The sequence below is a fragment of the Homalodisca vitripennis genome, unplaced genomic scaffold (assembly GCF_021130785.1).
Source record: "Homalodisca vitripennis isolate AUS2020 unplaced genomic scaffold, UT_GWSS_2.1 ScUCBcl_4771;HRSCAF=11144, whole genome shotgun sequence".
In the NCBI taxonomy this organism is placed as follows: Eukaryota; Metazoa; Arthropoda; class Insecta; order Hemiptera; family Cicadellidae; genus Homalodisca; species Homalodisca vitripennis.
In genome coordinates this window covers 1-24,559 of record NW_025780883.1, presented here as the reverse complement: position 1 = coordinate 24,559, position 24,559 = coordinate 1, and the positions used below count along the sequence as shown (strand labels likewise).

Here is a 24,559-nt window from a genome sequence, read left to right as displayed (position 1 = left end):
TCTTTTTCAAGAGTACATTTAACATATTTTACATATTCTCAAACTTTCCTAAAAATTAAAAATAATATAAACATTGAGAACAATAAATGTTATTTATAATTTATTTCACGTTTCATGAATATATATATATATATATATATATATATATATATATATATATATATATATACATATAATATAAAAACATGAAAATGTCACAGAAGACTTAATTTAAAGTTTTGTATGATCATAATGTTACCTTTTCATATAAGTACAGGGAGCGGCAAAATGATCTGACGGTTTTCGCTGCCGCGCTGTCAAGCGAGTGAGTGGTGGGGGGTGTTGGGGATAGGGGCGTGGCAGAGCCTACGTGCGGACATTTTTAGTAGCCATGGAGCGGTGGACGGCTGAGCACCGTGCGTTCGTTGTAGAAGCATTTTTTTAAAGTGGCGATAGTGTTGTTGCTGTTCAGCGGCAGTTCCACAGACGTTTTAATGTGGCTCCAGGAGGGAAAGTGCCAACTCGAAACACCATTTTGCTGTGGGTGGGTAACTTTAGAGCTATCGGTTCAGCTTTACAGGCCGACCAAGGTCAGCCCGGACGCCAGAGAACGTCGAGAGAGTGAGAGGAGCTGTGGAAGCCAGTCCTCGGCGGCCTGCACGTAAACAAGCTGCAGCTCTGCAGATGTCTGACCGCTTGGTAAGAAGAATATTAAGGTACGACCTGCACTTTCATCCGTACAAAATGGCTATCGTGCAACAGTTGAAGCCCAGTGATTATGCAAAACGCATTGAATTTTCAGAGCAAATGATTGATTTGCTTACAGATGAAAAAATTCTCATTATGAGCGACTAAGCTCATTTTCATTTGAATGGTTATGTTAATAAGCAGAATTTCCGATATTGGTCAGAAAACAATCCAGAAGAACTGCATGAACGACCTCTTCACAGTCCCAAGGTCACTGTGTGGTGTGGCGTAACAAAAAATTGTGTTATAGGCCCATACTTTTTTGAAGAGAATGGTCTAACTGTAACCGTCAATTCACAACGATACCTGACTATGTTGAAAAACTTCCTGATCCCCGAAATACGCATAAATCGCTTCAACCGCCACAGAATTTGGTTCCAGCAGGATGGGGCAACTGCCCACACAACCAATGTGGTAATAAACTTCTTAAGAAGCAAGTTTCGTGGCCGAGTCATCTCGCGTTTCGGGGACATTGCGTGGCCACCTCGCTCCCCGGATCTCAGCATCTGTGACTTCTTCTTGTGGGGACTGCTGAAATCTAGAGTATACACAAACAAACCCCGCACATTGGATGAACTGAAGGAAACCATACGCCAAGAAATAGCCAACCTCTCTCCTGAAATGTTAGGGAAAGTGTTTGACAATTTCAGTGCAAGATTGGAAGAATGCATCGCCAAAGACGGACATCATTTGAAAGACGTTATATTCAAATCTTAAACGGATCAACTCGCCCTTTTTTGGTTATTTTTATAAATGTTCATAAATACCAATCTGAAATCTGCAATAAAACACTTTGTACCACTTTAAACGTTTGAGTTGTTTACATTATAAAACCGTCAGATCATTTTGCCACTCCCTGTATAACTATGTTTAACTAAGTGTCGAGCCGGTGCTGCTGCTGAGTGTGAGAGTTGTAGCACTTTCAGCACGGAGCGTTCAAGGTTAGATCGAGAATGTCGCTGTGCTGTCTCATCAACTGCTTGTACTTCAAATAAAAAATGGTTTCTTCCAAATTAAAATTTAAAATTAACTGGTTATATTATACTGTTGTAACATTCACCATCTTCCGATAACCAGGCGATTTCAATGTCGTGCTGTGAACAGAGTTCTTCAAGAAATTGTCTTATTTCACTTTTCATTATTGTGAATATCAGTCATGACAAAAAGGAACTTTACATAGCGCTAATAAATTGTATTTAGACACAAGCTAATATTTTGATGTAAATATGTGCTCTCGACATAGTATCAAAGTTGCAAACCTGGTTGAGACACTTGTCAAGCAGCGCTTCAGTCATCGTAGTACTGAAAATAGCAATGAGAGAACAGTCAATGTTCCGTAGGCAGGAAGAAATAAACAATAACCAGAGCCGTGTCTAAAAACACGAGAGTAGCCCTGGGAGGTGCTCAGCAGCTCACCATATTGGCCAACAGTTAAGGGTGACACTCCTGCATCTATTTTGGACAAAAAAATAGGTAGTCGTTTTTAGTATTTGGTTTTAACATATTAATGCCATTTTAATAAAGAGTTATAAATATAACATAAAGTTTATAGCCCAGATAAATCTTTTGTGAAGCGTCTGTTGACGGAATCATTGATTCCTAAATGCCTTGCAATAAAGAAATAAATATTGGAAAATTTGTATTTATCTACCGGTGATAGTAAAATTTTTTCCAATGCTCCAAGATTCTTCATTTGTGTGAGTTCTGCAATGGACCCAGTGAATATTTCAATAAAAAGTATATAACTAGTATACAATTTAAAAACTATATAATTAATTTAATTTACAATACTTTAATAATTTGAATCACATTATTAATGGGTAAAAATCTTAAGTGTCTGCAAACTTAAGTGTGTTCATTTTTTAAATAGTCAATTACATATCTAAAAACCATATGCTGAAAAGTGAACATTTCTTATCATAAGTTCAGACTGCAGCACATGTGTGCTCTGATGGCTTATAATATAGAGTGTGTAGCTATCACCAACTATCAGGGAGATGAGCCTGCTCTTGACTCCAGGTAATTATTGTTACTTTATTTCTTATCTTATTATTACCATGTATTAATTTAAAAAAAATATAATATTTTAACCACATATATTTATAGATTAAATTAATATTTAATTTCGTGTTCTTTTTGAATCTACTTAGTTTAATCAATTTTGAATACTAATAAAGCTATGTCATAGTACTCAACTTTTATAGAAGTCTTGTGCAATGTGGAACAATACAATAATGCATTATATTTATAATCACTTTGCAGAAAAGTTGTATTGATAATGCAGTGTAGCCAACATGCAGGTGATATGGCTCGCTCTGTTGACAAATCCTGAAGTCAATTCTTTATTTATGGCTGGAGTTTTGTTATGTAGACTTGACTCCTGGAATGTTTTAGTCATGTTTGTCTGAAGAGATTAAAAAAGAGTCCATGATGAAGAGGCTCAAAATAAACTCTTTACATTGTGTCTACATCAGAGACACTCAAACTACAAAATATAGTGTAATTTAGGTGATGATGAAATTTGTAACAATGTCCGATTTCAGATGCTGTACTACGAGGAAGATGAGCTGGAGCGAAACTCAACACTCACATTGATTCAACCCTTTCCACCATAGTTACGTTATGAGTAGATTTATGTACTGTATATGTGTGATCAGTTTGCAGAGGAGTTGTCTGGAAACCCAACTTAGTGTGCAGTGTTGCCGTCGTGCAAGTGCCATGGTTTGTTCTGTTGACAAATCCATCAAGCCAATCACTCATTTGGTATGACTTGAGTTATTTACTGTATATGTGTTAATCAGTTTGCAGAGGAGTTGTCTGGAGACCCAACAGATGGTGCAGTGTTGTCAACGTGCTAGTGCCATGGCTCGCTCTGTTGATAAATCCATCAAGCCAATCACTCATTTGCTATGACTTGAGTTATTTACTGTATATGTGTTAATCAGTTTGCAGAGGAGTTGTCTGGAGACCCAACTGATGGTGCAGTGTTGTCAACGTGCTAGTGCCATGGTTTGTTCTGTTGACAAATCCATCAAGCCAATCACTCATTTGATATGACTTAAGTTATGTACTGTTTATGTGTTAATCAGTTTGCAGAGGAGTTGCCTGGAGACCCAACTGATGGTACAGTGTTGTCGTCGTGCACGTGCATGGCTCGCCCTGTTGATAAATCTATCAAGCCAATCACTCATTTGGCATGACTTGAGTTATTTACTGTATATGTGTTAATCAGTTTGCAGAGGAGTTGTCTGGAGACCCAACTGATGGTGCAGTGTTGTCAACGTGCTAGTGCCATGGTTTGTACTGTTTATGTGTTAATCATTTTGCAGAGGAGTTGCCTGGAGACCCAACTGATGGTACAGTGTTGTCAACGTGCTAGTGCCATGGCTCACTCTGTTGATAAATCCATCAAGCCAATCACTCATTTGGTATGACTTGAGTTATTTACTGTATATGTGTTAATCAGTTTGCAGAGGAGTTGTCTGGAGAGCCAACTGATGGTGCAGTGTTGTCAACGTGCTAGTGCCATGGCTCGCTCTGTTGATAAATCCATCAAGCCAATCACTCATTTGGTATGACTTGAGTTATTTACTGTATATGTGTTAATCGGTTTGCAGAGGAGTTGTCTGGAGACCCAACTGATGGTGCAGTGTTGTCAACGTGCTAGTGCCATGGCTCGCTCTGTTGATAAATCCATCAAGCCAATCACTCATTTGGTATGACTTGAGTTATTTACTGTATATGTGTTAATCGGTTTGCAGAGGAGTTGTCTGGGGACCAGCTAGACCAGCTTAGCTATCAGTCTTGATACTGTGTTATAAGTGTTTTGAATTTAAAGTGCTTACTAGTGACTCTTGGTTTAGTTTATACTATCAATAAATTCATAGTAAACAAGTTAAGAAATAAAATTTTGTTTCTTTTTACAGTGAGATTCTATTATTTTTACACTTATTAGGGAGACATAATTAACCTAAAATTAAATTTAAAAGTTATCTACTGAATACTGTTTTGATAATTTTCTTAAACATTATCAGTACTGGTAACTGTTGCAGAATAATAGGGCAGTGTTAAGTAGTGCATATAGTGACCACATTATTTTAAAAGTGAACTATTTGTAAATAATCAGTGTAACCTAGGCCTACCAGCTTGGTCATGTTTGAACTTCTGTAATTTTCACTGTATGTACTCAGCACCATAGAGGCAAATTATTACCATATTAAAGAAAGACAAAAAACAAACAAATTGTTTGTAATCAATGTGGCTTGCTATAATATTATTTATTGAGAACTACACTACTTCACAGGAAATGTCACATGCTTGAACTAACAGGTGGAAGAGAAGGATACTACTATCTGACTCCAGTTTCTTATCAGCTAGTGATAGCACAACTGATAGAGTAGTGGACACCCAACCTGAAGTTCATCAGTTCAAATCCTAGTGAGGACTTTTATTTTTATACCGAATATTAGTAATCTAGCTAAACTTTTAGCAATTTACTACCATTTAAATAATTTTTTTAAAGTATTTTTTATTTTTGTACAAGAAAATTTTTGAACATTACTGACACTTATTTATGAATTGATTTATTGAAAAGCTGTCCGCTTTTTAATAAATTATAAGTATTGCTATATATTTAGAAGGAATTTTATAATTTGTTTTTTTGTTTTTTTTTTGTTTCACTTACCGACTGTTTTGAATATTCTGTTGTTTAGTTATACAGCAGGACATTATTTGTGTTACAGATAATATAGTGGTAATGATGAAGAAAGGACCCAAATACTCCTGTGGCAAATGTTTAAAAAATGTCTCTAAGAACAGTAAAGCAGTTCTATGTAAGGTTTTGTTTACAGTGGTTTCATTGTAAATGTATTGATGAATCAAATAACATTTATGAAAAAGTAAAAAAACAACAAATTAAATGGGCATGTTCAGATTGTACTACATCCGAAATTGACAAGAAAGATGAAGATGATAATCTGGTTAATGAGGAATTAATGGAACAATTGAGAAATCAAGACTCAATAATAAAGACAATGTCTGAAGATTTGCTCCTGACTAATGATGAGATTAAAAAATTAAGAAACCATAATAGCCAACTTGAAATACTTGTATTGGAAAAAGAAGAAAAGATCATATTACTTGAAGGGAAATTAAAACAATTAACTGAATTAGTTAAAGACGTCAAAGTAGCCAATAGCCTAGACCAACAACAAGAGAATGAACGATTGATTGACACTTTAATCTCAACACCAAAAATTGATAATGGGGAATTAATAAAAATGAATGAGTTAGGCATGACCAGCCCTACTGCAAAACATTATTCTAGTACAGTTAAGAAGAAACAAAACAAAAGTAATAATTTAAAACTAAATCAGTCTAAGCGTAGGCTTAGGAGGTCAAACTATAGTTTTAATTCCACTAACCGTTTTGAGGTATTGGAAGTCGAAGAGGAAAATATGGTTGAAAAAGAGAGTATACAGATTGGTATGGGGCCCTGAGTCTTCCGGACGAAATACTGAAAAGAAAATATGGATTTGTGCTGACAGCCATGGCAAGGATTTGTCGTGGTATGTAAACTCGCAACAGGATAAACATAAGGCTGTTGGCTTTGTCAGACCCGGTGCTGGTTCAAAACAATTGATAGAAATGTGTAACAATCTAGAAGAACTTCACAAGGAAGACACTCTGGTTCTCTTGTGTGGGACGAACGATGTGGCAAAGAATGAGTCACAGGTACTCATCAATGGAGTTTCTGATATTCTCAAGAGAGTTAATGGAACCTGCAAGATAGTTTTGGTAGACTTGCCAACAAGGTATGATCTGGTGGAATGGTCATGTGTAAACATGGAAGTTAATAAAACTAACTCAATTCTTAAGGAACTATGTAGCAAAAATCCAAATTTAGTTTTAGTAGAGGCTAGTAAGGCTGAAAGGACTCTTCATACAAGGCATGGGATGCATTTTAATCTTAGAGGGAAAAAATGGTTGTGTAATCAAATAATTAAGGCGGTAGAAGATTTTGAACTTAAGTTTATTCCGATGGACAATTCTAGTCCTGCTCTTAAGTCACAAAAAGACGTTGGATGTATGTCTCTGGGAAACTCTTCTTGTCCTCTAAGATCCCCTCTTCGGTAGAACCTAAGACTACATTAAGAACTGAGCCTAATGTTATAAGAAATCTACAGCTTAACACAGGCCCTGGGTCAGGAGGCTTGGGAACAACTAGTTCTGAGTCTAGTTTTTTGAAACAGTTTTCCTTTGTCCTTTTTATTTTTAAACATTCAGGGCGGATTGCTTGGCAAGCTAAACGCTCTTGAGTCTGTGATTATGAATAATAACTGTGACATTATTTGTTTATCCGAGCATTGGCTGAGCAGTTCTGAAATTAATGCCTGTAGCATAAAACACTTTAATTTAGTTTCAATATATCAGAGAAAAGTTAATAATTATGGTGGTACACTTATTTATGCTTCTAATAGGCTAAAATGTTGTAATATTGATATTGTGTCTTTTTGTGTTGACAATCATTTTGAGGCATGTGCTTTATTGCTTGACGAACTCAAGATTATTGTTATAAGTTTGTATCGTACTCCTGCAAGTGATGAGTGTTTGTTTTTGGGAAAAAACTTGAAAGTCTCTTGATATTTTTGACTGATAAGTGGGCTAATTATAGACTGGTGTGTGGTGGTGACATTAACGCTCAGTTTGATGTAACCAAAGATGTAAGGTCTGTCAAAGAATTTCTAAATCTTTTGAGACAATTCAATATGTATTGTCATAACTCTGAACCTACTCGTTCTAATGCGTGTTTGGATAATGTTTTTTCAAATATCCCACTTCAAAACTATTTTTCTTTTGTGGAACATTTCCCATATTCAGACCACAACGCGCTATGGTTCAGGGTCTATGTCACCAGTAATTCCTCAACTGTCCACCCAGCACCTGTAAGGAGTCAACCGGTGAAGAAGCGAGTTTACTCACGGGACAAAACCTTTCAACTAAGGAATGAACTCTCAAGAATCAACTGGAATCATACATTATGTTTTAGTGTTTTGTGTTTTAATGATGCTGATGCCTTTTTTAATAGGTTCTTTAGGGTATTTATGTATATCTTTGATAATATTTTTCCTCTTAAGGAATTAAGTTGTATGCCCAATAATAAAACTAAAAACAGGGGTAACTGGTTTAATAACGATTTAAAATATCTTAGATCTTTGTTAATGGTTGCTTATGACAAGTACAAAGTTTCTATGTCTATATGTGATAAAAATTGTTATACCAGACTTAAACGGTCTTATCGAGCAGCCATTGATGAAGCAAAAATAAATTACAATGCTAATCTTATAGAAAACTCAAATAACAAGTGTAAAGCTGCCTGGTCCATTGTTAATGATATTAACAATACAGTTAAATATAAGTCGAACTGGGACTTAAACCCTGATAGTTTTAATAATTATTTTATTGATTCCATAACTGAAATAAGGTCTAATATAAAAAAGCCTAGCTCAGTATTGGCTACTGAAATGTGCCCAATGTTTGCAAACCCAGATAGTTTTAAGTGGAATCAAGTGTCAGTTTCTGAAATAAGGTCTGTTATAAGTCAAATGAAAAAAAAAAAAACAGATAGTAAGGATTTCTATGGCCTATCTAGCAATATGTTGAAGGAAATAGTGGATCATGTTGCAGAACCACTTACCATTAGTATTAATTTATGCCTTGAGCAGGGTGTATTTCCTGATAGTCTGAAAATTTCTAAAGTAATACCGGTATTTAAAAAAAAGGGCCTACAACAAGTCCAGCAAGTTTCCGTCCCATCTCGCTTATTCCAGTCTTTGGTAAAGTAATTGAGCACATTGTCTATAAGCAGGTAAGCCTGTACTTGGAATCGCATGGATTTTTGTCTGATCAACAGTTTGGCTTTAGGCAAGGTAGATCAACAATATCTGCCATTGATACTGTAGTAAGGGAGATTCTCAACGCTTTTGAGTCCAAAGAGTATGCCTGGGCCACTTTTATTGACCTAAGCCGTGCTTTTGACTGTGTTGATCATAGCTTGTTGCTTGAAAAGATGGAACAGTATGGCATCAGTGGATCTGCAAAACAATTTTTTAGATCTTATCTGTCTAGGAGGAGTCAAACTGTTTATCTTGATGGCCGGTGGTCTTCAGCTAGGGAGCTTAGATGTGGTGTTCCACAGGGGTCTATATTGGGCCCTCTTTTGTTCTTAATAGCAATAAATGATTTACCTATTAATATTCAACAGTCTAAAACTTGTATGTATGCTGATGACACCAATTTTCTTTCTTTTGATAAAAACTTCATTGATTTACAATTACAAGTCAATAATACCTTAGAACTAGCTTCAAATTGGTTTTCAGCTAATAACTTACTTTTAAATAATGACAAAACTAAATCAGTTCTGTTTAGTCTTAGGCCTGTTAAAGATGATATTGAGTTTGATAATTGTGTCAAGTTTTTAGGTGTGTACATTGATTGTAAGCTGTCATGGGCAAAACACATTGAACAAATATCAACTAGACTATCTCGTGTGATTTATCTATTAAGACGTCTTATGAGTTGTGTTCCTAAACAGTATATTGTTACTGTTTACTATGGTCTATTTCAGTCCATAATAAGCTATGGTTTGATTTTCTGGGGCAATTCCAGCAACCTTAAAGATATCCTTGTGATACAGAAGAAGGCTGTTCGAATAATTACCAAGTCTCACTACCTGACTAATTGTAAACCACTTTTTATTAATTTAGGTATTTTAACTGTTTTTAATCTCTATATATTTTATTTGTTGTTATATATTCATAAAGATATTTTATCATATAATGTAAGGAATGAAATCCATGAAAGATTTACAAGGCATGGTAATCGTCTTGATGTACCCTTCACAAGATTGGAAAAAATTAGATCTAGCCATACTATAATGTGTATTAGACTATATAATAAGTTACCACTCTCAACCAAAGATTTATCTTTTAGTCTCTTTAAATGTAAGTTACATAGATGGCTGGCTGCTCATCCCTTCTATAGTATCGATGAATTTTTAAACATGCCAAATTCTGAAATTAATGTTTTGTAAGTTTGTTATATATGTAAGATTTATTTATTTTATTTATTGACTATTTATTTTAGTTTAATTATTTAGTTTAAGATTTTATTTGATATTTATCAATGTTATTTTAATTCAAGAATTAGGTATAGCAAAAATGATGTTTTATATTATCAATTTGCACTAGTTAGTCCTAATTAAGTAGTATAAACATTAACTATGACAAGTTATGATTTGTAACATAAAATGATGACCATGTCGATTGCTATATGCCTAAAGACAATAAAGATTTTGATTTTGATTTTGATTTTGACCCAACTGATGGTGCAGTGTTGTCAACGTGCTAGTGCCATGGCTCGCTCTGTTGATAAATCCATCAAGCCAATCACTCATTTGGTATGACTTGAGTTATTTACTGTATATGTGTTAATCAGTTTGCAGAGGAGTTGTCTGGAGACCCAACTGAAGGTACAGTGTTGTCAACGTGCTAGTGCCATGGTTTGTACTGTTTATGTGTTAATCAGTTTGCAGAGGAGTTGCCTGGAGACCCAACTGATGGTACAGTGTTGTCGTCGTGCAAGTGCATGGCTCGCTCTGTTGACAAATCCATCAAGCCAATCACTCATTTGGTATGACTTGAGTTATGTACTGTTTATGTGTTAATCAGTTTGCAGAGGAGTTGCCTGGAGACCCAACTGATGGTACAGTGTTGTCGTCGTGCAAGTGCATGGCTCGCTCTGTTGATAAATCCATCAAGCCAATCACTCATTTGGTATGACTTGAGTTGTTTATTGTATATGTGTTAATCAGTTTGCAGAGGAGTTGTCTGGAGAGCCAACTGATGGTGCAGTGTTGTCAACGTGCTAGTGCCATGGCTCGCTCTGTTGATAAATCCATCAAGCCAATCACTCATTTGGTATGACTTGAGTTATTTACTGTATATGTGTTAATCAGTTTGCAGAGGAGTTGTCTGGAGACCCAACTGATGGTACAGTGTTGTCAACGTGCTAGTGCCATGGCTCGCTCTGTTGATAAATCCATCAAGCCAATCACTCATTTGGTATGACTTGAGTTATTTACTGTATATGTGTTAATCAGTTTGCAGAGGAGTTGTCTGGAGACCCAACTGATGGTGCAGTGTTGTCAACGTGCTAGTGCCATGGCTTGTTCTGTTGACAAATCCATCAAGCCAATCACTCATTTGGTATGACTTGAGTTATGTACTGTTTATGTGTTAATCAGTTTGCAGAGGAGTTGCCTGGAGACCCAACTGATGGTACAGTGTTGTCGTCGTGCAAGTGCATGGCTCGCTCTGTTGATAAATCCATCAAGCCAATCACTCATTTGGTATGACTTGAGTTGTTTATTGTATATGTGTTAATCAGTTTGCAGAGGAGTTGTCTGGAGACCCAACTGATGGTGCAGTGTTGTCAACGTGCTAGTGCCATGGCTCACTCTGTTGATAAATCCATCAAGCCAATCACTCATTTGGTATGACTTGAGTTATTTACTGTATATGTGTTAATCAGTTTGCAGAGGAGTTGTCGGGAGAGCCAACTGATGGTGCAGTGTTGTCAACGTGCTAGTGCCATGGCTCGCTCTGTTGATAAATCCATCAAGCCAATCACTCATTTGGTATGACTTGAGTTATTTACTGTATATGTGTTAATCAGTTTGCAGAGGAGTTGTCTGGAGACCCAACTGATGGTACAGTGTTGTCAACGTGCTAGTGCCATGGCTCGCTCTGTTGATAAATCCATCAAGCCTATCACTCATTTGGTATGACTACAATTTATTTAGTAATTTTTTATTTAGTTACATGTCATCATGTACATGAATGGAGACTTGATAGTCATGGTTTGATAATAATTGTACAATAGCTGTGCCCTATATAAAATATAGATACGAGGGGGTACCCAAAAAAAACCGGAATTGTATTGCTGGCAGCCGGCAGCGTGTAGTACACATTCCTGCCGCTAGGCGTGTGTCGCGCAACCCATTGCGAGCTCAATGACCCCAGTTCCGTTGTCCTAGTGCATTCTGTTCATTCGTAGTGACTGTTTTCGTTAACCCTGTTTTGTTCTTGTTTCGTTTTTTGTCATGGCAAGTTTAAGTGAACAACGTGCAGCTGTGAAATTTTGTTTTTTACTTGGTAAAAATGCTGCAGAAACTATTTTAATGTTGAATACAGCTTACAAAGATGATGCTATGGGGAAAACTCAGGTCTACGAGTGGTTCGCTCGATTTAAAAATGGCGACATGTCGATTAAAGACAAACCTCGTTCTGGATGTCCATCAACCTCTCGAACGGACGAAAATGTTGAGAAAATTCGTGAACTTGTGCTCACCGACCGTCGACAGACAATTGAGGAACTATCAGAGAGTAGTGGGTTAACTTGGAGCTCGGTTCAGCGAATTTTAACAGGAGATTTAGGACTGAAAAGGGTTGCTGCCAAATTTGTTCCTCGACTTCTGACTGACCATCAAAAGGCACATCGAGTTGAAACTTGCCGCCTTCTGAAAGAACATCTCAAAAATGATCCCAATTTTCTGGAAAAGGTAATTACTGGTAATGAGTCATGGTGCTATGGTTATGACCCAGAAACGAAGCAACAGTCAAGCCAATGGAAGTCGCCATCTTCACCTCGTCCAAAAATATGTCGGCAAGTCAAATCAAACATCAAAACCATGTTGATTTGCTTTTTTGATGCTAAAGGCATTGTTCATTCTGAGTTTGTTCCTCCAGGTCAGACTGTCAACCAAACATTTTATTTGGAGATTTTAAGAAGATTGCGCAACAACGCCAGAAAAGACCCGATTTGTGGCAGACTGGAGACTGGTTCTTCCACCACGACAACGCACCGGCACACACAGCCATCTCAGTTAGGCAGTTTTTAGCCAGAAACGGCATGGTTCCGCTGCCCCACGCACCTTACTCTCCTGACCTCGCTCCATGCGACTTTTTTTTATTTCCACACATGAAAAGAGGCTTGAAAGGTCAACGATTTGACAGCATTGAAGAGGTTAAGAAAAAAACGAAGCTCGAGCTTGCAGCTATTTCTAAAGATGACTACAAAAAATGTTTTGATCAATGGAAATACCGTTGGGGCAAGTGTATTAGTTGTAATGGAGATTATTTTGAAGGAGATAAGGTCGTATTGTAAAAAATTTGATAATATATAATTTTTATAAAATAATTCCGGTTTTTTTTTTGGTACCCACCCCCTCGTATAAATTATTTACTCCTACATCAAATACACTATAGAAAATTTTTAACCATACACCTATCCAAGTATTCTTCAATAGATTAAAATTTTTCCTTGGCAATCATTTCCAAAATTCTATCCTAAAATTTGTAAGACGTTTGATCTTTTATCCGGCAGGACTTTTGTTGTAATAGATACTGCAATAAATCTCCACATGTTAAAGAGTAACATTTGTTATTATAATAATCTTTATGTAATTTAGAACCTATTTCCAAGTAATCTATAGTTTGCATTCTAAAGTAAATTGATATTGAAACTATAATGTATACTGGTGTGTAGAAGTGGAATCTGTCCAGTGTAATTTTCACTAAAGCTATTTGAAAAGTAAGTTTCACCCAATTACTAAACAAGGTTCTTTTTAAATTTTCTAGTACATTAACGAAAACAAGTATGAAATAAAATGAAAAGTTTCTTTATTGAACACAAAAAAAAATCATATTCAATTGGTGAGATTAGGACTATAAATAAATAGGTAGTATGAGTAAGGATATAAATAGGAAAGGATAGGAATGATAGGGCAGGTGCTAGTCACCACATTATTGGCTTTTCTGTTTAATTCACTAGATTCTCATATTTGGTAAAGGTGTTCAGATTGCCTGGCTCTATACAACCCCAGCGTTTTTGGTGCATTTTATTTCACCTGGTGAAATTGATACGGCTCCCTTGAAGAATATTTTAGTGAGTGATCATCAAAAGGAGCAGAAATACGCCATGTAATATCGTTTTGTACACAATCCTATCTCTATGCAATGTAACTGTCCAGCCCAGACAGTCGTCTCACACACCACAATGCTTTGGCTTGTTTGATCCTCACAGCAAAATATAAATAAAAATATTTTTAGGACACAATTTTATAATGAAAAACAATACATTTCCCAAAGGCAAGTGTATGAGTCAGCATACATAAACCATTTACACATTCTCTTACCTCCCTGTTACCTTTACAGTTTACAATTTCATGCAGATTTCAAAGTGTCCTTCAATACTAGCTCTCCACCATGTTCTATATAAATGAACCTTCACTGTGATATTTATTTAACAGTCCTAGCAGCTAATATTTCTATTTAACAAAAGGGACAAAGAAGATGTGTTAAACTGTAGCAATAAACATGTAAACAAATCACCTGTTTCTCTGAAACTATCTGGGGATTTCCAGGCCAAACAAAATGTCAGAAGTAAGTATACTTCTTCTAGAACGAGTTTGTAAAAAAGTTTCAGTGGTCTGGCAAAAGAATGCGGCACGTTCAAATTTGTAAAGAAACAGTACAATGACATGACATTTTATCATGTAATATAGTAACACATGTGATAAATTTACTTTGTTAGATTAGTGGGTGAAACTTGTTATGTTTTGTCGGCTCCTTCTATACTACATTGTATCGGTTTATTATATCTGTGGAGGCTGATATAAATATATATAAGTCTCAGCGGAGCAAGTACTTTTTGCGATTCAATGTTTATTGAAATTAAATAAGGCTATTGCCATTTATACAAATTTAATCTATATATAAATATATATATATATATATATATATATTTTTTACTATGGAATAGTTTAATAATTAGGGAGTGGGGGTAGGTGCTAGAAATTATCAGGGGATATTTGATTTTCTAAATTAAAATATGTAGGGGCACATTTTAGCACGACTGGGGATCAGCGTTGTGTTGGTGTGATTATATTTCTATCCAGGTTAATATAAATTAGGGTTTGCACTATTTTAGTTCATTTCGTTTGTATAAGCTTACAGGATAATACGTGTAATTTAGGAGTATGGTCACTAAACGGCCTTAACATTGTGCATGGATTACCAGAGCAGTCCTGCACAATGTCTTATATTGCTTCCACTTTACACTAATATCCACCACATAATTGTCAGTTGTGTTTGTACAGTTTAACTATTGTAAACCTGAATGGCACAAAACAATTTTGGTGATGTTGGAATAACATTTATTTTAAGTGCAAGTATAAACTAATGTTAAACATTAATGTTTCATGTGTTTTAGCACCTGGAAGGTTTGATGAAACAAGTAGAAATGATATTGGAAGGTTCATTCTGTCTCCCAAGATATTTCTTTCAAGTACTACAGTCTACAAGTGTCAAGGTAGGATGCAATCAATGTAAACTTTTATTTTTTTTAATATTTCAATTCTAATCACTTACTAGTATTTAAAGAAATACTTGTAACTTCAACAATAAATGCTGCTAGTTAGTGATTTGACATTATTACAAGATTCGTGACATTTATAAGTTAGAAATGTATATTTCAACTATATTTAGTTTTCTAGTATAAATTATTAAAAGATAATACCTTAAAAGCAGAAACTAAATATAGCTACTGACAAAGTAATTCAGGACCTACAATAATCATTGTGTAATGTTTAGAAAATAGATATTAAGTTTTCAGTATAGCTGTAAAAGTAGCAGCTGAAAGAATCTGTCAATTGAAATATACTCTAGACCAACGATTCTGATGTAATTAGTATAAGAATGAAGTTTGTTCAAAGATTTATGTTTTATGCTAATATAGAAGTAACAAACTATATACTACTGAAAGAGGAGATTATATTTTTTACATTACATTATATTTTATAATCGTTCCTGGTCATATTTTTTGTAGCTATACATTGTAAACATAAAAAATAGTGTAGTCCCCAGATTCCTGCATCTCAATTATCAATAAAAACAAATTTTGTGAAATTAGAAATATTACAGTTATTTAATTTAGTTTTATAGATGGCATTTTTACAAATACTTTTCTTTGTAAATTAAATGGCTCAGCAGTTTTGTTGGTTTTTATGGTTTTGGCCTAGAACAGTGGGTTATAATTTTACTTTTAACAATATATTAATATATTTCTAGGACACTATTTATACCAAAAGAAAGATCAAGAGCTGTGTTTTAATTTGCAACCTATTTGATCTATTACCAAGCAGTTATTTATTTTAACAGCTTTTGAAACCAGAATCATTTTAGACTAACGATTCTGTTTAAACCAAACATCTATTGTGTTTAGTTTACTGCTCCATGAAAAAGTGTTTTGATAGTATTTTTTTATTTAATATTGATTCGATTTTATTTTCTGGACAGAAATTTGTTATCCTTTGTCTTCTATAAATATTGCACATCATTCTTTGCTGTTTCTTGTAAAATACAATGTTTTCTTATATATTAAATGTGAACTCTCAACTCGTATTATTTGCAAATTTTAATATATTATAGACATTATTGTTAACACCAAACATGTGTTAGTAGAAAAATAAAATTTAAAAAACACACGGTTTTAATACAGATAAATGAGGTTGTACTGTACTATGAAAATCAATACAGCTATAAATAAATTACAAAACATAAATTACAAATATTTGATAGAATAGAATTTTTCAACTAACATTTGCATAATGATATATCATTTTGAGGTTGCTCAAAGGGTTTATTCTTTTCAACATGATGTACAATTAATAAAAATCTATTAAATTGTACCTATTTTCATATTTTTTTTTAAACAAATTTATAGTAAAGTTATAATTACCGTACATTCTTTTTGACTTGAAAAAAAAATCTTTAACGAACTTTTAATTTTTTTTTTTAAACCTTGTTGAATCAACAGAACAATAGTACTGCCGATAAATGTATTAGTAATTACAACCTTACTAAACAAAAGAACATTATTGTTACAGAGTAGCTTATAGGAATATTATATATAAATTCTCATGAAATTTGCATATAAAAACACATATGACATAATTTTATCATAACTGTCACCATTTTAAAGAGCATAGCTTGTCCTTGCTAACATGATTCCCTTTCTGTAATGTAAAGTTCCTGTACATGTCCTGAATGTTGGTGAACAGTTTGTATGTATCACTAATTATTAAAACAAGGTCACAGTTTAATGAATAAACATAACACTCAATTTGTAAATTTATAAATGTTTCAAGGTAAGTTTTACGGTCATTAACTATATCAAAATTGGTTTATTTCAAAATTATAGACATGTATAAACCTTGTAACATATAATTTTATTGTGTGTTCTAGCTGGCTATCACACCTCAGCCTCGGGTAAACGGAGAGTATCTGAGTGTTCCAAGTGGGTCCCAGTTGTCTGTCAAGGTGGAGGGTGTGATACAGCACGGCTCCCAGCCTGGACAGATTCCGCTCAGTCAGCGGTGTTGTGCTCACTCTCAGTTCACAGCTCACTTCTCGTCTCACAGTAGAAAACAAGGTCATTACAGTCACACTAGATATTTGTCTAATTTCTCATATGCTGTAGATGTACTACACTGCTGGGTTTTACACAATTTGTCTTTGAATTGGTTTAAATAATTCTTTTCAAAACCATAAAAACTATAATAGTTTTAACTTATTGTCCTTGACTGAGCTTTAGCCCCACTTGTGGGGCTGGAAAAATTTCATTTCTGCCTGTCTGTCTGCATGATATCTAGAAAACCTATCGCTTTACCCTTGCAGCCCAATATCTCGACATTTGCAGTCAGTGACGAGCTGCACTGAACATCCATGAGATTGCCTACATTTAAGTGACACATCAGTTTTTGCTGGACTAAGTGTAGTGTAGGCGAAGGTATGAACTAGCCAGAAGTAAACCCTCCTGGGGGACTGGTTACTATTCAATATAATATCAACAAAAATACCAGTGTGGTCATAAATGGTATCTTGCTCTAGTAAGGTGCAAATGCATAGATTTTTATTGATATCAGATAGATATCATAGATTTGTATTGTGTCTACATTGTCTAGACAAGCCTTGTTTCCAGTAGGTAAATTATTTATAGGCGTATAAATTGATAGATCTAAGGGTTATTACAACAAAAATGAACATCAATTTTCAATTTTAAAATATCCCCATTCCAAACATCAATAAAAATAACATTTTTACGTTTTCTTATCACTAATTCTTGAGTCAGTAATTTATCTAAGTAGTCAATAAAAATGTTTAAAATCATAGTTAAGAGTCCTATAAACATTTATAATATTGTAGTAAGGTAAAAAACTTAGTATATAATTATATTTATTAATTACAATTAACAAATAAGTTATTACATTTATTGTCTGTTATAAGCTGTCCTTTATGTGTCTTGACAATTGTTTTCCTCTTGTTAGTTTTCATTGAATTTTGATATAGTTTCTAGACAATAAATTTTGTTATACCTGTAAAGTAAACTTACAGTTGTTAAAAAAGCTATTTATCCTAAATGAACTGATTTTATAATGATACAATGTCATTCTCACAAATCTAAAATTCCTTCAGTACAATAGTTTTTAAATTGGGTACACTTTTACTAATTGGTAATATATAATGGAACCTCTATAAGATGAATATTTTATGGTTTATTACATGGTAAAAATAGACTACTCTAACTAAATCATTTTGAGGTGGTGGGCCTGCAGGGTTAATGGTTTATGGTAAACCTTATGAAGGTTAAAGTGCTCATAAAAACCTTTTCCAATGATATCCTATTTCATTCATGACACCATGATTCTGAAAATTGTTGTTTCACCCACACTTTCATTTTCGCTACCTATGAACATTGGTTTTTTTTTAAAGGATAATAGGATTTCGGACATTTGTCATCGTTATATGTTACAAAACAAGCTCAACTTTTGCTTGTGCTGGTGTGACGTACATTTGTGCTCTTGACTTCTGGTGTGACAACACCTGGTTTAATTTTTCTTCAGTCAGAACTTCAAGAAGTGGTTGGAAATAATTCCCTTTTTTTCACAGTCTATTGTTAAAGTAATGTCTATGTATTAATTTTCTTCACACCTGACGATGGTAGATTTCAGTCCTCGAATCAGTGTTATACATTTTGTAACATATAATAATGGTAAAATCACATTATCCTTTCAAACCGTCCATCATCAATGATAATTTTTTTTTAAATCAATAAAAGAGTTGAGCTATTTATTTTTATCACAACCTTAATATCAACCCTAGAACTAGAAGTGTCATATTGCCAAAATGGTAGGCAATTTTTATTGCTATATGTAAAACATTGTTTGTTTACATATAAAAATTAGATTTTGTACATAAACAAACGTGTATTTATCATATTTTTCATAAAACTTAGAATAAGATTGAGTAATACAATTAGGTAAATATTTGTATTGAAAACTTTTTTCCTTGACAACTGAAATGCTTTCAAGTAAAATAATAAACAAGTTTTGTACTTTTACGGCATCTAGCTTCAAACACAGATGGGGCAAAATAAAATGTTCACTGTTGTATAATAAATAAAAACAGCTGTACCGATATTATTAACTTATTTTGAATCACTAAAAAGTTATATTTTAAATATAACATTATATACATATTGAGGTTTTATTCTCAATCACTTATGGAAGCTTATCTAACTTGAACCACAAGGATCAGCAATTTTAGAGCTGAATACAATAAATCAAGACACCAAAACAATATCTTTCCACAATGCATAGATATAGCAGCAAGTGAACTGAATGAACAGCGGCTGCAGAGAGCTGACGTCGCCAGAGCGGAGCAGTATGTGTTTTATAAAGCCAGTATCTTATATGTTTGAGATTATGTAACAAAAAATATTGTATAAAATGTAGCCAACAACATTATTGTGATGTTTTATGTGTAAGTCAAGGTTGTATGACGTATAGTTCCCAAGTAAGCATTTAACAGAGATGGAAATTATGACGTTATCACAATACAACACCCATAAATAGTTAATGTAATTTATGACTCACTAGCAGGAGGGTTAAGCATGTTTTATTATTGTATTTTAAAAGGAATAACAGTAAAATAGCTGTTTTATTCCCAAGAGAATAATATAACCTTTACTCCAGATTTAGAGAGAATACATAGCAACTATTAAAGGTGGTGTGTTTGTCTTAAAACAGAGTATTCCGATGAAGCCTGGAGATGGTCAAGTAGTGCTACAGCAGAGTGTAACACCTCACAGAGATTTCTTCACTGGCCAGTTCTTGCTGGCACTGGGAGGCGGAGGGCAGCACCAGGTCACTGTGGAAGCGGCTGTACAGGACAACTCTGGCAATGTCTGGACCACTGGTCCTCGTTCCACTCTCACAGTCAAAACTCTTGAAGATTCCTCCACTAGCAGAGCACGCACTTCTTTTTAAACTAAACATTAACGTGTTTCTATTTAATAAAGTTTATAATTTTATTTAAATTCTTGTTTTTATTTTTTGTACCCATATAAAACTGGAAAGTGCTAAATTTATTAAATCACTCTTATTCTAAAGTATGATCTTAATAATTAACTCTGGTTAATAATTAGGTTAATTTGTGATTTTTAAATTTTGTTCACACTATGAAGTCATTCTGATTCAATTAAACTTTTATACAAATTTGATGTAAGTTTTATGTTTGAAAACAGTTCTGTAGTAGTTACTATTTTAACTGAGCCTAGTAATACTGCAACACCTTCTGTTAGTGATAACGATATAGCTAGACCTGGTCCTAGCTATGTAAACACTCTACCATCAACCAACTCAAATCTACGTTGAGGTAGGAAGAGCTCCTCGTCCTGTTTTGCAATGGAGTAAATTTCCCCAATTAAAACATTTTTATTTAAATGAACCAGATTTCTTAAAACCAGGTAATAAAGTAATAGATTGGTTTAGGACTTATTATTGATGGTGTTTTTCTTCATAGCATTGTCAAAGAAACTAACATTTATGCAGAAAATGTGTTTTCAGACAGTTGCTTACTTCAAATGAACAGCTTCACAAACTTGTTTGTAATGAGGAACATGATTGTGAAGTACTAAGAGACTTAGAACTTCCACCAGAGGATAGTTGTTTAATAAAGTTAGAATAGCTATTTCTCCAGTGTCTTTTTAAGAAGTAATCTTTCGTAAATTGAATCTTTTGTAATTGTTCTTACAGTAGACTGTCCTTACATTAAGCACTAAAACTATATATTTTTTTAAACTCTGAGATTATGTCTTACTAAATACAATTTGTGTTCTAATATTATTACACTCTGTTAGTTTCTGTACCCTCATTGACAGTTTTTGAATCTATTGCAAGATTCAGGGTGGCTAACCGTCCATTTTCAAAAACAGTTGTGCCCAATAGACAGTTGCATAAAAAGTTATGTGAATTGTATTTATTTTAATATAATTACTTGTATATCCCTAACATTATACAAACTTGTTACCAGGAAAAACCATTAGTTTAATACTTTTTTGACAAAAAATTCATTGAAATATCACAAACCGAAATATAAATAAATTTTTGCTGAATAAAACTAAATCATTTGAGATGGTTATGGCTGGTTTTGCTATTGGGAACCTCATATGCAGTTTACATTTTAAGATGCAAATCATTTACTTGTCCTTAATTTTATATAATTTATCAATTTCGAAACCAACGTCCATAAATGGATGTTCACAAATTAATTGTTTTAAAACATAATGAAACTTAAGACGCGCTATGCCAAAATGATCACAAAGAATCAATCTTTCTGACAAAATTGTAAACTAAACTGTATACAGTATTTTACAAAAGCTTTTATAGAATGCGAATGTGTATTCGTTGGTACTAAAATTTGCAATGCTCAATGTGTAAATCAGCTATAAATGACAACTAATTACACAGTTTATTGTTGAGGAAGTATTTGATTTTTGTTTGACTTATTTATATATTTTGTTTATATATTTCTTTACTTATTTTTATATGATTATATTTCACATCCTAGCTTTTTATTGTTAGGCATATTTAAATGGGTTTCTTTTAAATAAAGATAAGACACGTAATTCATTAGTTAATTTCAGTCCAAAGAGCACTGATTTTCTGAATTATAACTTGAATAATTAATTCTACAAGTTTTTGGACACTTTTGTAGACGATTAACTGAATTAGCATTCACACATTGATAAGTTCTTCAAACTATCCAGGGTTGTACATCTTTCGAGATGCCTTAAAAGTACTTTTACAAGAGCATAGGTCAGAAGTCTTTGCTATTGGTATAGGGTTCCGAGTTATGTAGTTATTACTACTTAACATCTTTACTGCAGCTTTATTAAAAGATCTTGATCGCGTTCACTGTACTACTGTGCTGCAAGGCGTCTCACAGTCATAATAATTAACAATTAACTTATTACTACATTATAAGTGTTATATGTATTGGTATGGTTATTTTAAAATACAATTTCAAGATTGTTGAAAAACAATTTATTTTCTACAGTAAAAATACAGTTACACAGCATTATAATTATATTACACTTAAAGGAAAAATAAAACAATAATGTCAATTTTATTCCAGGCACGATTGTGAATAATGATTTATACAATGTTTTTCTTCAAGAAATACAAATCCAGTCAGCAGTATTTATATAAGCTATATTTCATAAATTTAAAACTGAATAATATTATTTCTTAAAAAAAATTCAACTTAAAGACGTGAAAACCACCATTATCATATTAAGCAATATATATTTATATTTCATAATTTAATTTGTATAAGTCGCAAAGAAGCAAGAATGTGCTGAAAGACAGACTTAAAACTAGTAACTCACCATGCAACTAAAACAAACATGTGAAATAATTTGGATAGATACAACAAAATAATTCTACAATCTAATTTAAATTTATGTACAAATACAACTTTTAGTAAGTTAAAAAGGAGTTATTGTAACTTCTTAACCTCCTATTGACATCAGCTCTATGGGCAGTACAAAGCAGAAATTGAGAATTCATCTTTTTTGTTGTTGATTTCAGTTGTTTTTGTCTCAAAATAAGCATTATTTCAATTTAGAACAATCACCTAACAAATTGAAGTGTTCAATTAAATTCTTTTGATTTTCCCCTCTATGTTTTATTATGACAACTTTCTACCAATGACTGTGACCAGAAGTTTGTTACATTGTTTATATCTGCTGTGTTTTGATGTTTATAAAATAATTAGGCTACACAAACATACACAGTTTGGTGTGAGAACGTATTTAGTTCATAATATGTTTAGTTTATTATTTAACCCTACAAGTGATAGTCAAAAACTAACCAAACAGCAAGCTGTTTTTTTTTCTTGCAGAGGGTCAGCATAAAATACACAAATCTACCTTAAGCCCCCACAGTGTTATACATTTGTACAATCATGATTTGTTGTAGTATATGAGTATAATAAAAGAAAATGTTTTTTATAACTACATAAAAAGTCTTATGTTTATTTATACGGTTATGTTACTTTGAATTGTTATATAACTCAAAAGTAGGTGCCTGTAAAAAATAGTAAAGTTTTAAAATATTATTCCAAGGTATACACATTTGAAATATAATAGGCTTTATAAAAATACTCTGATTTTTGAAATGCTGGATATATTTGAATTACAATGAGGAGTTGAAGCAACACTTGTCTATTTCCAAAAATTACATCTTTTCTTAAATCTAAGATAAAAATAATAATGAAAACTGCTAAAAAAACTAAATAAAATTCACTTTTATAAAGAATTAAAAGCAAAATAAGAATGTATAACTGGTTTTTTATGAAACTAGAAAAAAATTAATATAACCCAAAATGTTTTTTCAACCAAAACTTTATGAAAAAATATCGAAAAATCAAATGTTAATTAAAAATTCGATTATGTTTCAATAAAGTTTTTAAAATATATGGATTTATAACAATTTTATTCCTAAAAATAGAATATAACATTTCTGTCTTTTTTCTAACGTCATAAATACCAAACAATTTTTACAATATGATAGTGGTAACATACAACGTTTAAGAATTCTTTGTAAATTGACATAAAACTATGAAAAAATATATACGTGCATTAACTAAACTATGATTTTTTTTATAAAATTTACTAAAAACATAACAAAAACTAAAACTTGTATAAACTAAACAAATTAATTTCTGGTATAACATAACATAAATTTGTAAGATAATATTGTGTATAACATTATTAACTTCAAAACTAATTAAATTACAAAGTAACACTAAAAACATATAGAATGCTACAAAATATTATAAGAAGCAATTTATCTACACAAAAGATTTCATAATGAACAACAAATTTAAAAACCCGGCATTCCATGGCACTGAATGCCAAACACAATCATAAATACTAGGTACAAAACTAATTTTCAATACCCCTGGCATCTGTAAGTGGTGGAAAAGACAGCATCCTACATGGGGAAAAACCTTTCAATAAATTACCTTTAAGGTTTAAGGAATTAATTATAATTTAAGTGCACTCAGAGATAATATTAAGTAGTTACTTAAAAAATGGGTTTTTTAAATAGTTTTTTTTATAAATTTTAAGTACTGTATTACTATTTGTTAACCCTTTGGACGCCAACGTCCGGTTGATAATCGGGATCGTCGAAGTCTAGTCCGAAAAACGCCAACGTTTCGATCGATCGACCTGCCGAGGTCAGCCGGCGCGAAAAGCGCCAACGTCTGATTGATCGCCGTTCGAGAAAAAAAAAAAAAAGTAAAGTATGTCTTATTTTACCAGGCGAAGTTAGGGCTAAGAAGCCCTCTCTAACACTTAACCTGGG

General features: G+C 33.2%; 1 pseudogene; it reads left to right on the top strand.

Annotated features, from left to right (window-relative positions):
* The window catches only part of LOC124373076, a 41,583-nt pseudogene extending 21,360 nt beyond the window's left edge, over positions 1-20,223 (top strand).
* Positions 20,224-24,559: the final 4,336 nt, after the last annotated feature.